Raw genomic sequence first — 6,229 nt, 5'->3', positions numbered from 1 at the left:
TGAGTGTTATTTAATGCATCCCAACCTTATATTTATATAATAGTTTGCGGAAACTGCAATGCTCCCAAAGAATGGAAGTAAGCTTTGAATTTGAAAGCAGGTGACTCACGTTGTTAATCTCAGAATCATAATCAAAATTCCAAAAAAGACTATTGTACATGGAAAGGAAAGATAAGTTATCGAGAAAAAAAACTTCCCCATTTAGCCATTCTCTTGTGAGCTTGAAATTTAAAAAATCTTGAAGGCTGCTGCCCACTTTCCATGAGTTACTGGTTAGATATCTAGTTTTTTCACTCATTTCGAGAGAGCATTTCATTGAGGGAAAGAATCGGCAGCAAGAGTGTGCAGAACAATCAACTGCATGAAGCCCTTTCACAAATCCAAGGAAAAGTGGCCAACTGCTGAGTGGTAGTTGGTGACATCTTCAACTTATGAATGAATGGGTTGAGGCCATTGAGCCATTTTTCATCAAATGGCTCAAAAAGTGCGCATCAGATTAAAAAAACAAAGACAATTCTATTTTTATCTGTCACAATCTGCTGTGAAACAAATTTAGTGTTAGAGACCAATGAAGTATTTAGAATAGGAACTCAAGTTATTAAAAGAAAAGCCAAGTAGAGGAAGTGAAGTGACCTATTGAACCACACTCAAGGTCACCAGCATAGAATCATATTCCTCCAATATTAGTTCTCATTCCATGCAACTTTTTTTGCATTTTCACTGATGAAGTAGCAAACCATTTCACCTGTGCGCTTTTTCAGAGAACCACCTACAGCAAGACTACCGACTATCTGAGTGGTTGCGGATTATCCGTGCATGATTTTTCACTCTCGCTCAATTTTTTCCACAATTTTTATTTAAAAAATTGGATGCAAAATGATCGGAATTACGGCATTAACGCTAGGATACACTGGGCTAATTATTTCCATTAGAATCCCTTTTGTGAAACGGAAGTGATCGCGTGCTAGCTGCATTCACGGGAACAACGTGTTCCTGTTTTCCAAGCCTCGCAGTGCAAGACTGCGCTTCTTGATCAGGGATACTCGTCACGCAGCAGTTGGAACCCAGGCAACTTGTACGAGACGCGACTACGTGTTGTGGTGCCTGACAGTGTAGTTTCCGACGTTGAGCAAGTGGTTTTGAAGCATTTGTGCTAACCACTTTTCCGTATCCACAATCACACAGCCACGGATGTGTGGTTTTCGAAACTAGGCCTTGGAGCATTAATAATACAAGTACAACCATGTTATCGCCGCTAAAAAGATCGTGAACAGGTGAAGAAAGCTCTCATTGAGTCCGGGAAGCACTCTTAAATGACAGAATAACTGCATGGATAATAATATATTGTTTGTTTAAAGGAAATTATGAACATTACAAGACGTTTAAGAGAAAGTTTGGGTTATCCGTGTTTTTCGATTATTCGTGTTTCCGTCTCTCCCCATCGTTAATTAGCCCATTTGGATAATCAGGAGTACTGTACTTGTATAGTTTTCAGTGCTCTTTAAAGTGAATTCAACTCTGTAATCTCTACAATATAATCTTCCAAACCCCAGTTTAAATCTTGCAAATGCCTACGTGGTTATGATATAGTTTGGAATGATGAAGATTTCATTGTTGTTTCATCATCAAGTTGAGTCTTTCATGTAATGGAGTTACATTAAGTTACACCTACTGCCTAATTGTACTTTTTGATACCTCCGATGCACAAACGCTCAATAATCACCCACCAAATCAAATCCAACCATCTCGTAGTAGTAGATGAGCAGATTTGATTCGATGGGCGATTGTTGAGCATTTGTGCAGTGGAGGTATTGATATTTCTTTCCCCATGAAGCTCTACACTCTATATCAGACTTATTGCTTGCCTTTTCTTTGAACTCTTCCAAAACAATCCTCTTTGGGACATAGCCAGGATGATGTGTTGGGGAGCACGACCCAGGGATTAATGAGTTGGAACTCCCCTCTTCCAACCCTTCTCTTCGAAAACTTCTATGCCTTAGGTATCACACCTCTGAGTGTAGTCAACATATTTTTAATATGTCTAGACGCTGTTGTGCTATTTTTTGTCTACGCCTAGTATTGGTGGATTAGAATGAATTTGCTTTATAGGCTAATATTTTTCTGCTAAAATAAATTTGTTTGGGGAGATAAGTGCCCCCTCCTCATTATGCCAATGAATACTCTTGTCAGTTCTCAATTTTCTTTTGAATTGGAAAGGGAATATTTTTTGCTAGGGCATAAACGGACTGCATGTTCAGCAATACTTTATTTTTGATTCTTTATTATGATTTATCTGCTAATTCTCAAGCTATTTGCTGCCAAAAAATTGATGCCCTTAACGCTTTTGCAAATGAGTAGATGGTGTCACCAACTCATGTTGCGCGAGTGACAGCTCCTTAGCTGTCCCTTGACTTTGATAGATTCGTTGTCATTCACACTGTTGTATGTAATGCCTTCCCTTGATGAGCAGGAGAATGATGGTGAGCCAACACTCTAATGACATCTACAACTCATGGCCAAGTGGCTTTCACAGTTTTTATTAGAAATTATGAGCAATCTGGGAAATAAGGAAGACTTTATTTTTGCCAATACTTATTTATCCCTTCCATCAACCATCATCTTTAAATGAATTATGGATTAATATCTGAGTGGAAGACACCATGAGGGTATAGTAACACTGGTTTGATGAGATTCTGGGATCATTCAGCCGAAGGAGCAGCTTAAGATCTTTACACCTGCATATGTGCGCTTAGTTGACACTCATTGGGAATGGTCGGCCATTATGCTGAGCAAAAGAAAACCTCTCACAGTGATCAAGGAGTGATACAATATGGCAGGTTGACAAAAAAACTTCCCGCTCCTACTATATCAATCGAGCGTCACATTCAGCAGAACCAAAGCACTCCAAAAACTAACCCCGATCAGCCATCCATTGGCTGATTGCACTCGGAGGCATTTTCGTTGAAGACGATTTTATTTGGATCTCCTATTTCAGGTAGGTGTATTCTAGATTGAAAAAATTGCTTTTAATGCATTTTAAAGGAGAACAAAAGATCTAACCACATAATTCATAATAGCAAAATTTACTCGTATCTTAAATGAAGTTAGATATAAATGTCACACTCATTTTTATCGCAACTTAAGGTGGTTGTTGGTAGAACTTTGTTAAACGAATGAAACAAACAGGTGCAAAAAATCCCAATATGATGTGTTCGAAATAGCTCCTTCAAGGTGAGTTACATAATGACATAGGTGTACTGGTAGTCCTATATATTGAGCAAATTTGCTACCTCATTGATAATTTTTCTCGCCAGAGCCTCAAGTGGTCTCCATTAAACTCTACGCACATGAAACTCAAGCTCAAAAATACATATAATATGTCCTTATCCTTCAAACAGTTAAGCTATTTTGAAATTGTAACCTTTTGAAATTCCTCAATTGTTTGAGAAGGTAAAATTCAATTTAGGGAAAAGATGAGTCTCAATTTTTGCTTAAAAGCTGCAATTCTTTCTCATGTCTACCTAAGAAACAGTATTCTAGCCAATATAGCAGTCCACCTTAATAAGTTGACGTTGTTTCAGCCAATTGCATACATACTTGGGTCTAGTCATCAACATGATATATGTCCTGAATATAACCAACGGCTGTAAGATTCATTTTGTAGAAATAGCTTATAACATTCATTTGAGAATATATATTATACATATTATTCTACACAGTGTGTATTTGAAATATTTAAGCGATGCATTTCACCATTTTGCAAGGAATTGAGTGTTCTGTTAGCATCAACAGCGGGTGACTAATGTTTTGATATTGTGGCTTGTAATTTAACATTGGCTATTTGAAAGTAAAACAAAGTTATCAGAAGCTAAGAAATTAGATACATTAAAGAGCAAGATGATTTTTAAAAAATGACTATAATAATAAATGAAAAATAAAATTGATCTTTGAAATACTTGAATAAACATTTGCAATTTTGCAGAGTGATAAACTTTATTCCGACCTATGTGTTGGCGTTACTGCATCGTATTTAAGGTACAAAGTGGTGAGTAGTGCATGCAGTTCACTCATTTTTTTTAAACTGCAGAGGAGGGGTGGAAATGGAACAATCTGAAGGAGAGATTGTAGGGAATAGAGAGGATAGGGGAAGATGATGGTTGGAGAAAGAAGTGGTGGGGGTGAGTATTTCGGGAGGAGGCACGGGAAATTCAGGGGTTTTTGGGTGAACAAAATTTTTCCACAGAAATATTCAAACATCCACGGTGGCGGTGTTCCTTCGTGGGGGGAATTCAGGGGTGCAGTTTTGGGAGGCAGTCCATGAATAGTGTCGGCAGCAGAGTGTCTTCTGAGGAGGCAGGCACTCCCCTGGATTAGTGGGCCACTTGACCAAAGCGCTCTTCTGGGGGTAGTGGTAGGGGGGGTTCACATGGATGGCGTATGGCTGGATGTTTTTGATGCTTTGAATGGGGGGGAGAGGAGTTGTTGATTCTTCTTGGGACATGCTATTTTTATTTGAGGGATAGTAGGGGTGAATTTGATATGTACTTTTAAATTGAATGCATTACACAACATTTTGTACCATGAAGATGATGTTGTAACATTGAAATATAGGTCAGAATAAGAGTTTATAGCGTTTATTTCAATACGGAAAAATTCCACTCCATCACACTTGGTTCTTCTGATTTTATGATCTTTGAAACATTTTACATTACCGACAGCAAATGAAATAAGGTGCTAGTTCTATTAAGATCAAGGGGAAATGGCTCTGGAAATTTTGATGCTTGCAGCATCACTGGCAAAATAATACATGCAGGTCAACATAAATTTTGTCCTAGAGATGTTGTTGGGTGATCTTATGTGTATTTTTTGTGCTGATTCCGAATCAGTGATTAGATTCTTTCTATAACATCTAGATTTCTTAGGACAGCGTAATGTATGATTTTACTTTAGTGAAAGCTATAATTTAATACATTTAAATTTCTTGATAACATGAGTAGATGAAAATAAAACTTTCCAGCCAAAACATGTTGTCCTAAAATGTCATGCCTTCCTATCCTGTCAAAACATATTCAAACAGGTACTATCGTATCATTTTTTTTAATATCAATTCTGAATCGGCAGCCACTTTACATCAGTATGTGACCAACTGTCAGTGTGTGCAGACGTTTGTTTTTTTCTCTGAAGATGGTTTGAGAATTTTGTTGCTCGAAGGAAATTACAGCTTATTAAATAGTAATATCTGAGAAGTGGCTTAGCTTTCATCAGGCCTAGATAGTGTGCGAATCATTACGATGACTTTTATTACGCGTGCGGTGAAATTACCATTAAGCCTTAAAGGCGGAACATTACTCCACTTCTGAGACAGTATAAGCTTTATTTTGACAGTCTGTTGGTTGAGCAAGATAATTAAAGGATGGGCTTCCCATGTGATGTGTGGCGCCTGTGCAAGGCATCTTACTGATTGGACTGAGGTAAAACTTCATAAGAATTTTGCCATCTCCATGATTTGGCCACATCCCAAGGATCATTTTTGAGGCTGTTATTTTTGTTTGAAAAATGAAAGAAATTGCACTGTAGTTAAAACACACTGTAAAATATCCAAATAACTTGGAATTAGCGATACCACTGACCCCTCACACTGAGAATTTAGAATTTCTGGAACCAATGGATTATGTTAGTCTTAGCAGAGATTCAGAAAGTATTCAAGAACATGAGAACGAAGGATTCGGACTAGAAGGACCCAAATTTTGGACTGAGTATATCTGATGGACCTCATGTTATAACGTAAGGGGATTTAAATGATCTAGTGTTCGATTTCAATTTGTCCAATTGTCCTTATTTTAAAGGCTACTGTCTTGCATGATGGCTATGTGCTCCCCTCAATACTGCTACCTCATGGAACTGACATGAAAAAATCAAATGAGAATATGCTGTTACTATTACAAAAATTCACTACAAAAATAGAAGTGGAAAATTTGTGGCTACTTGCGAGTAATTATAATTTTACTAGGCTTACAGCTTGGCTACACGAAATATTATTGCTTTATCTGCTTGTGGAATATCAGTGACAGAAAAAAACATTACTTGAAAAAAAAAGATTGGTCGGAACTTAAAGCACTCGTTCCTGGATCCAAAAATGTCCTTTTTAGTCTTTGTTCGATCCGAAAAATATTCTTTTGCCACCTTTACATATTAAATGAGGACTTTTTAAAATTTTGTGAAATCCATG

The sequence above is a fragment of the Ischnura elegans genome, chromosome 7 (assembly GCF_921293095.1).
Source record: "Ischnura elegans chromosome 7, ioIscEleg1.1, whole genome shotgun sequence".
Lineage (NCBI taxonomy): Eukaryota > Metazoa > Arthropoda > Insecta > Odonata > Coenagrionidae > Ischnura > Ischnura elegans.
Note: the sequence above shows the minus strand (reverse complement) of the source record.